Genomic DNA, 10,456 nt, shown 5'->3' with positions numbered 1-10,456 from the left:
AAACGACGTGAAATCTAGGAATTTTGATATTATTTTGGTATCTGAGTGATTAATTCATCTCAAATTCGGTTAATTTATCTTTGTAAATTCCTATAATAGAATTTATTTTTAAAATAGTGTCTAATGTATGTTAGGGATACGTTAATATTTTTTCGTAATATGTGTCTTTATATGAATAAATAAACTAAAATATTATACGTATATATTTGTGTTTGATTAATTTATTTGTAGTATTCTTTAATAATATGCATGGTGTTTTCAAATAATGCTACATACCACACACCTATGGCCCGCATGTGTCAGGAATATAATATATACTGCAGAAACAATAAAATTGTCATTTTTCATGATACTCTCTCAGCTTTTGCGAATAATTTCTTAGGAATAAACTTTATTCAATAAGTACACACGTACAACTTATTTTTTATTGCATTGTATCCTGTATAAAAAAAAATATTAAAAAATATGTATTACAACTTAATGTATAAATGTATTTAGCGTAATTCTATAATTGAAGATATATATGCATGTAAAATTGTATCGACAAATGCTTTCAAATTGTATGTTTTCTAGTGTGTATCTTTGTTGAAATACCTAATAAAATAAAATAAAAATAATTAAAAAAAACAAAAAAATGCTTCTACTTTCTATTTTGTTGTATCCCAAATAACCACAGAGTTTTTGGCCCCATAGAGTTGGGGATACGTTATTTTTTTTGGTTATTACTTATTTGTATCGTCATTTTAATAAATTAATATATGAAAATAATAAAATAAATTAAATTAAACTTCTGTATATTTTTGAGTGCCAAAGAAGCGTATGTTAAATAAAGGTGTTTATTGAAGAAGTATTAAAAGTCGGTCGAGCGTTACGTGTTAAGGCATTAATAGTTGAACAGTTAGTTTGAGAAATGGTGTTAGTGGCGCACAAAAACTCTCACTTTTCGTTTTTACTAACGAAACTCACAAAATACTCATCAAACTAAATAAAGATTTATGCTAATCCCCCTTAAAAAAATAAATTACATTTCTTACGCACTCGTCTTTATTAGAACATTATTTTTATGAATTAATTATTTTTTTTATGACAAACATACGTACGCCGACGTATATGTTTATTTATAAATTTACTGGTCTCGACAAGAGACAAGAGTTCTCGGGTTCAATTCCCGACATGGCTGACATGAAATACTTTTTAAAAATACCGCTTATCGACTTTTTATGTCTACCGGTTTCGAGACGTACCCGTCTCTTCGTCAGGACACTCACTGCACTAATATGCAAATACTAAAATGCACTTTCACCTTTGCAATCACCGTGGTATACAAAGTGTTTACGAGAAGATACATAAATTACATGTTCGGACGTGGTGGTGTTTGCATCCCCTTTCGAGAATCGGGTTGTGGTCCCGTGGCTAGTGTTTCGGACTCACGGATCAGAGATCCGAGGTTCAAACCCCATTCTATCCTAACTTGATTCCCATTTTCTAATAGTGAGTTATTTACAACTCGTTGAAAATGGCCCCAAAATTGAAATATTCGGGTAAGTAATAAGAACGCAAATATTTCCTTTTTATTAAAAAAAAAAATAGGGTGTTTTAACACTAGAATATTTCATAGTCCCTGGACTGGTACCTGAAGCGTAAGACTGACTATTTATTTTGGCTTTATTAAGTTAGTTCATAACATCTTAAAAACTAATATAAACTTTTAATAACATTACAATTCTTTTATCAAAATTTCTCAATAACATATTTATTCAAATTAATTTTTCTATCTCCTTTATTTCTTCTTTTTTTGAGATTCTGTATTTTTCCTCATTGCGCATTGGTAATTTTTTTTTATCCCTTGTTTCATATGTATGACATTGTTGGTTAAATTTTATTATTGTTTTTATTTTATCATCCCCTTAATTATTTTATGTTTATTTTTATAAATTGCAACATTATATTTAATTTGCTGCTTTACTGTGAGCGAGCCAATTTCTTTGTGCATTCTTTCTTCATTAGAATATATATTTCTTTTGAGTATAATCCTCATCGCCTTATTTTGAAGAATTTGTATATTTTTAATTTCCTTCATTACATAAAAAAATAATGGAAGAACAGTAATTTATTTTACCTTCATGTAACAAAAATGAACAAAATACGCTGCGATTTGTGTACCAATGCAGTGCCCTATGCACCATTACGTTCGGAAAAGGAATGACGATGATAGGGAGGGATAAGGACTGGATTCAACTCCAGGGAGTCCCCAGGGGGAGCTGTTTATATTAACATATTACAACGTAGATGCCTAGACTTCTATATTACCTTTTCTTAAATGTTCTTCATCTCTGTTGTAATATGTTAATATAAACAGCTCCCCAGGGAGTTGAATCCAGTCCTTGTCTACAAAAATTTGGACAAACTCAAAATATTGTTGATAAATTACCTGGTCCATGAAGAAGTATAGAAATTGAAAAAATAACATTTTCGGGCGTTGCCTAGTATGAAGGTGAAATAATTCAATTAGATGAATCTCACCCGCATAAATAAAGGCTTCAGCTCTTTAACTTCACAAACATCAACAGATGTAAGAATTGAAGGAATATAGATGTTCAAATATAGGCAGAATGGTGAATGTTACACAGTGTGTAAAGTGGCCACTTAAACCAGCCATTGACAGGTCATAAGCCCTGTAGATGCCTAGACTTCTATATTACCTTTTCTTAAATGTTCTTCATCTCTGTTGTAATATGTTAATAATACACACATATTTATTACCGGGGAATCTATATATATTTTATCACAAGAGCATTTAAATATCCATTTAATCCCTGAACACAGATTTAGTAAAGTTTTTGAACTTTTTCTTTTAAAAAAAAAATCAATTAAGGTGAATGTTAATAAATATTTGTATATAACCACTTACTGACTATTCTGTGTCTACCAGTTTCGAGACGTGTCCGTCTCTTCGTCAGGACACCAAATTAACCAACATGCAAAACCCACTATACACTTGAAAAGTCGGGAAGTAGTTAAATACAAACATTCAATAGCATTTAGTAAAATGTTTTACCACTAAGTTCCTGCTTTAAATATTAGTAATGTAAATGTTTACTTCCAATTGGATAACGGGTCCTGGATTATTTAAGTGACTTAACAACTCGAAAGACTCACAACAAAAAATGTCTAGATTTTATCTCGAGTTTAAATGAGATGCAATAGGGAGATTGTTGCATGCAAGCCATGGTTTGTGCTGTGCTAATCGATGAACCGCACGGGATTGTTGTAAAAACAGTATTTTTATTTTTGGATTGTACTTTTGACTAGCTGTATAAACCCACACAAAGCGAGCATAACACTCATTCATTATCTAGGTCATTGGCATACTTTCTTCTATACGTGCATCTCGTTCTACGCGGTCGTGAAAAGCTGTCATGGACAAACCTCAATTCCCCGTCTCTTTCACACGCGTAAAAAACAATACACCTTTCTTCCTTTTACGGAAAAATCTCCGTATTTTCCTCTCGATGCATCCCGCTCGGACGCGTATTAATTCGCGCTGTGCGTCCCGCTCACATTTCTTTTGTCTCGATATCATAATTTGGTAAATCACTTACGTGTTTATGTGCGTCTCTTTCGTGAGCTCGCACACACGATGGGACGAACTGTTTTGATTTTAAAACTCATATCAAACGTTGGTTTACGTTTTGACTCCTTTACTCGCGTGGAGAAATTGTATGTTGTATCTCACTCGTGAAATATTTCCGAAGATTAGTTTTTATAATATTTTTTTCTTAATGGCAATAATTAGAATTACACCGTTTTACTGTTAATTTATGTTAAAAAAATGCTTGTGGAATAAACTCATTTCAAAAGAATTTATGTGTGTGCATAGGTCACTTTAGTCATATATTTAATAATATACCGTTAAGGTTTACTTTGTATTAAAAAATATATTTCACATGTTAACCTAAAAGTGCTAAGATTTATAATCCTAAACGGAATACCAAGACTCTCTGTCTTGCGTTTGAGCTGCAAGTTCATAAGGTAAACCTTTTAAAAAAACTTTTCGAACATTTTTTACTATCAGCCGAAATGGGAATTAAACCAGGAAACTCATGTTTGACAAATAACATTTTATTTAAATTAACAGAGCTAAAGACTATTCATTGAATGATTTATCCACTTGATTGGTTTTCTGGATATGTTCAAATATCTGGATTTCTAAAATCGTTATTAATTTATTTATGTGGATACGTTCGTTTAAAAGAATTTTGTAGCACAGCCTTTTAAGAGTTCATATCATCCTCATCATTCCATGTCCGCTCCCTAGTTGGAGCATATGATATCCACAAGAGCCTCCATACATCTCTGTCGGCTGCCAACTCCTTTGCGTCCTCCCAAGTCATGTGCGCACCCCGTAGTTCTAACATAAACTGCAGCAGTGGACGTCCAGGACGTCGAGAACCTGATGCCTTGTAAAGAAGGCAAGCGTGGTTAAGGCTCTCAAGAGACATCCGCAGTACATGGCCGAGCCAACCGTATCGCCTCCGCTTCATGATCGTTGTCACCGGAGTTTGCTGCGTCCGTTCTCTTATTACCCCATTCCTCACAAAGTCAAATGACCGCACACCCGAGATTCTTCTGAGACACCTATTCTCAAAATTCAGTATTTTGCTGTTTTGGGTCCTAATGAGGTGCAACTATTCGCATCTGTAGAGAAATAGCTTTATGGAGGCGTTATTTGGTTTTCACTGAGTAAATATTCGATCTCCAGACAGCCTTCATGCTGTTGAATGTGGCGCCTGCTACTCCTAGCTGCACCCCCAGCTCTTTGTGAAAGCTGCCATTTTCTGTAACATATTGCGAAATAATAATGTGCTGTTCCTCGATCAACACAGCACAAACTATGGTTTGCATGCACCAATGTCCCGATTGTGTCGTATTGTAAACTTGAGGCAAATTTGGACTTTTTTGGTGTCAGTCTTTATAGATTTAAAAATTCACTAAGATGGACCGGATCTTGTCTTGAGGTAGTAATTTATAGCTGGCTTTTATTTTATTTAATTGTATTTTATTTTATAAGTTCCTGTATTATTATAAGAAATTGTATTTACCATTGTTAGAATGGACTGCATAACTCCGTCAAATAAATAAATAAATATACTTCCAAGTATTTGAAACTTTCGACCTTTTGATGATTTGGTTTGACAGAGTCAGGAGATTTTTAGCATCAAGGCACGAAGTATTACACAGTAGGTACATGGGTTTTAGCAATATTGATTTTTAAACCCATGCATGCGGAGTACCTATTTAGCTTATCTACAGTGACCTGAAGACCCCGACTGAATCGTCAATTATAACCGCATCATCGGCATACTCTAGGTCGCAGAGTTTTTGAGAGGGGGAGATGGACATTCCTCGATCTAGTGGAATTGACTTTCTAAGGATGAAGTCCATAAGGATTTTAAAAAGGAACGGTGCAAGGACGCTACCTTGACGAACCCCGGTGGTGACCTCAAACCAAACTGTGACAACATCGTTAATTCTGATTTGGCATCGGCATCAAGAGTTTATAGGTCACACAATAAGTTATTTTATTTTTCTAGGGTTACGATATCCTAAAATGTATTGGTTCGCAACAGTTTTCCAAATGTATAAAAATTGACATCATGTTTGACCATCTTTGAACAGGTTTGTCACCAATGTAAAAGTTTTGTTACTATATGCACGTAAGCATTATTTTCAACCTTCCGTTACAAATACAAGAGTTACTAGATACTCCTCCCTGATGCTGCAAAAAAATAAAAAAATAAATACAACCTTCGGTCTAAGAGGATTGCTCTACTTCTCCGTTAAAGTGTACAATCTACTTCCATTATCCATAAGGACAATTAGTAATTTATCACAATATAAAATTGCTATTAAAAAATGTATAGTGGAGGTGGGTTGCGCACGGATCGATGAGTGGATCAAGCCAAATAGGTAAAATGTGTGTACTGTTTATAAAATTTGTTCTGTTGGTCTATACAAATTGGTTATGTTTTTTATGATTATTTTAGTTTTTTATTGTTTATTATGTTAATGATAATTAGGTTAGTTGGATAAATTACGTTTTTTTTATTGTTATTATAATATTAACTTTGTTAAATAGCTAATCTTAGGCATGTTTCACATTTTGTAAAATTATTCCCTCGGCACGGGACACCTCAGTGAGGGAACATTATTCTGTATAAAAAAAGAATACAAACAATGTAAAAGTATAAATATATTTTTTTAATTAGTCAGGTATGTCATTGCGGTGTTTAAGTTCATTAAAATTAATATGCCTACACTTCAACTCATAAAGTCCGATTGTTTAAAAAAAAAACGTGCGTGGCGGAGTTGGTCAAATTAGACCCAATTGAAAATTGAAAATTTTAAAGTCATATTTCATAGATTTTTAAATATTATTCTATCTTTACAGTAAACTTTGTACAATAATAAGACATGTGGTAAAGTTTCGTGTATATTTTTTGATGGTTAGTTAAGGTAAAAGACGTTTTCCACATAACCCATCATTTACAATACAACTGGGTCTAATCGGACCCATTTCCAGTAGGTATTAGTTAATAACTGACCTTCAAATGAACGTAGTTATGTAGAAAGTAGCCAGCCATAGAAAAATGCAACTGAGATAATAGTACTTTAGTGAAAAGAGATAATAATCAAATCTACACAACAGTTGGAACGTTTTTGACTTTGACAAATAAGAAACAATGCTTAATTTTTTTTTTTATAAATCAAACAAGAATCTTATTACGTATTTGATAGGGTTAAATGATTTTTAAAGCACCTTAAGATTTTTCTATTACTGTGGATGTTTTCTGCAAATTGAGAAATACCGTTTCTGTGATCGACACTATTTTCAGAAGGTGGTTATTTGTATTAAAGCGGCCTCTCTGTTTTAAGCAGAACAGTTTTTTTTTTTTTAAATATCAGTTTTTTTTTTGCACCACAACAGCCCAGGAGGCCTAATTACAGTGGTAAATTACATCACAGAGCACCCAGGCTTGAGAAAAATCACATTTTTAATGTTTGTGTCTCACCGGGAATTGAACCCGGAGGCTTCCGTGCGTGAGTCAAGCGTCTTGACCACTACACCACGGACATAAATTTGACCTTACTGCACCCGATAACATCAATATATCATTTTTTTAATTATGGACTTGCTGCTTTCTGCATAACTACGTTAATATTTTTGAAAGAAATTTCATTTCTGTTTAGAAATCTTGTCGCTAAGAATTCGGGCCACGTGAAATATAATCAGATTTAAAAAAAACAATCAGTATGTCGAACAAAATGTTTCCTATACCTTATTTAATATCACACGTTAAGGAGAAATTCTGTCTGTTCACCTACTTACCGACTGGACGTTTTCTCCACATACATATCTGTGTTTGTGCTTCAGAGGTTACCAACCTTCTTCCAGAACTTTTATAAAAATATATAACTCATAATTTCCATATTCGTACCCTATGCACTAAAGTACATTATAGTCCATAAAATATAGCTTGATTAGAATGACAGCTGCCAAACTAATTTCATCTTCATTTCAGTGATGATAAATTACTGATCACTGATTAAATCGATTTTATCAGTTAGTTCATGCAATCATGAAACTCTGTTTCTGAAAATTGATATATAAATACGCAAAAAAGCCTATTATAGTGTGTTCAACACAATTATTCACCAAAAAATAAGACATTTTTACCTTTTTCATGAACAACATCAAATTAATTATTTGTTTATTCGATCAATTTACATCGATCAATTTGTCCCATCTCTAACGTTTTTGCAAAATGATGTAACCTTGTAAGAACGTCGTTAATAATTAGGTTTAGTTTGACAATGTTTGATTATGTCCAAATGCTTGCAGACTGGCTGGGTTTCCTCCCTAGGGAGTTGTTCATATTTAAATTTATTTCAACAGAGAGGGAAAACATTTTTGAGAAGGGAATATGGAAGTCTAGGCATTTACAGGACTTATGACCTGTCATTGGCTGGTTTAAGTGGCCAATTTACACACTGTGTAACATTCACCATTCTGCCCATATTTGAACACCTATATTCCTTCGACTCTTTCATCTGTTGATGTTTGTGAAGTCAAAAAGATGAAACCTTCATTTATGCGGGTGAGATTAATTTAATTGAATTAATTTACCTACATACTAGGTAACGCCTGAAAAATTTTCCTTTTTTCAATTTCTATACTTCTTCATGGACCAGGTGGATTTATCAACAATATTTTGAGTTTGTCCAAATTTTTGTATACAAGGACTGGACCCAACTCCCTGGGGAGTTGTTAACATTAACATATAACCACAGAGATGAAGAATATTTTAAATAAGGTAATATATAAGTCTAGGCATCTACAGGGAGTTGAATCCAGTCCTTGTATGCAAAAATTTGGACAAACTCAAAATATTGTTAGTGAATATATGTATTGTATATTATATTATTTTGTGATCAAGTAGACGTAATTTTTAAATGCCAAATAAATACAATTATTATTATTATTAGCAGCATATCTAAATGAAAAAAAATACATGGAAGGTGTAAGGTTATCGGTCTTACACTTCAGGCCCCCTTTTAGGCATAATGAAATATAACAATATTCAAAAGTACTTTTTCACGTCTGACTTGCCAGGAATCAAACTTTAGACCTCACGCACAATAGGCACGGATGATCCGCGTGGACACAGAAATACATAAATATAAGTACTTTAATATATTATATATTTATATATATTCATACACAAACAACCGAAACGATTGAACGCCACATTAGAATGTATTTGCATTCAGACCTAGATTATAACATTAATATTTATATCTTCTCGAGCACACACGACGATTATTCTGACTTTTGACATGTCTTTCTAAATTATTTGTTGAATTTGATATAATCAATGTCTATCTTTGTCTTTTTTTTGCATTAATTTACACTTGCGTCCAAAACATTTTTATCCGTTTTTTCGACGTCCATTCCCTCTACGTATCCAGACCAACGCAGAACTCTTTTCTTGATTTATTCGACAATGCTTCTCAGCCCTACAAAATGCACGGATTTTGACATTTGTACCCCTATCGTACATAGTTTTATCCCACATTTGCCGTAGATCGCAGTTCAAAACAAAACAAAAAATATGATCATTTTGATGGACTGTACGCAATAGATGAGAGGCTAACTGATGTAGTGCAAAAAATGCACACACTATTATTAAAACAACCGATTCTTAAGTGGTGTGAAGTAAGGTCAAAGAAAGTTGACATTATGGGATCTGCACTTGGAATAAAAAGCGTGCGAACATTTTCTAATCCAAAATCCTAAGTGTCACAATATGCTCACGCTATTGTTGAATAGGTATGAAGCTAAAATAATCGTTTCTTAATCTGGGGGTCGCGACCATCAGGTGGGTCTTATCTGTCAAATAAAGCACTTTAAAAATCTAATAAATATTTAGTATTACAGTATGTCACGTAATAATTTGTTGTCCGTATAATATATTTTTAAAATCATTAAAAAACTCTTACATTCATTTTACAAAACATTTTTTCTTTGAGATTATTACTCTATTGTTAGTGATAATATTTTTAACACCTTTTGTAAACGTTGTCTGGACCTTTTTTTCAATTTGGTGCGATAGTTCATTGTATTATTTGAGTCCCTGAGGCTCCATCACAAATAACTATTGACGTGCTAATAAGCGACGTGATAGCGATTTCTCGCCATGGTTGTTCATCGTATTCGCGATTACAATGCAACATCCGTGAACACCTAATATTAAATGTCAAAATATTTACGTTTCGCGGCGTATAATCCTGCTGCGCGATCACATATTTGAATCTCATCGGTGTAAATATGGAAAATATTCCATAACTGCTATTTTTGTTTATTTATTATTTATCATATTATTTATTGCATTTAGCCGACGGTTAGCAAGCAAAATGTTAAGAAAAGCAGTCGCCATAGTAAGTGTAATGTAATTTTCACTGTTTTGTATTAGATACTTCTTACTATTTTGCTAATGCAATAAATTGTATTATTTTATTTATTTATTTTATAAAAAACAAACTGACACGAGCGTTGACTTAGAGATTACACACGTGTTGACTTATGACTGTAATAGCTTAAGCATGTTCATTATTGTTCATTGTCGATAGTTTTTTGTTATGAGCTACTGGTTTATTAGCCTTGATTGTCCCTGTCTCATTTAAGAGTGTTGATTGTTGTTCTGATATTCCCGTATTGTGTCCGCGTCTGTTACTATTTTTTGGATAATTTTAGTTATTTGTCCACAATGACATCAGTAACCAATTTATGGATAAATTTTAATGATTCACGTTAAAAATAATATAAATAAATATCGGGATCTTAAAATTCATTGTATGAAAGGTTTAGAGAACAAGTTTTTGTGATTGTGCGAAC

The sequence above is a fragment of the Micrasema longulum genome, unplaced genomic scaffold, assembly GCF_059751315.1.
Source record: "Micrasema longulum isolate JH-2025_06_02 unplaced genomic scaffold, ASM5975131v1 h1tg000467l, whole genome shotgun sequence".
In the NCBI taxonomy this organism is placed as follows: Eukaryota; Metazoa; Arthropoda; class Insecta; order Trichoptera; family Brachycentridae; genus Micrasema; species Micrasema longulum.
This window is presented reverse-complemented; position numbering follows the sequence as displayed.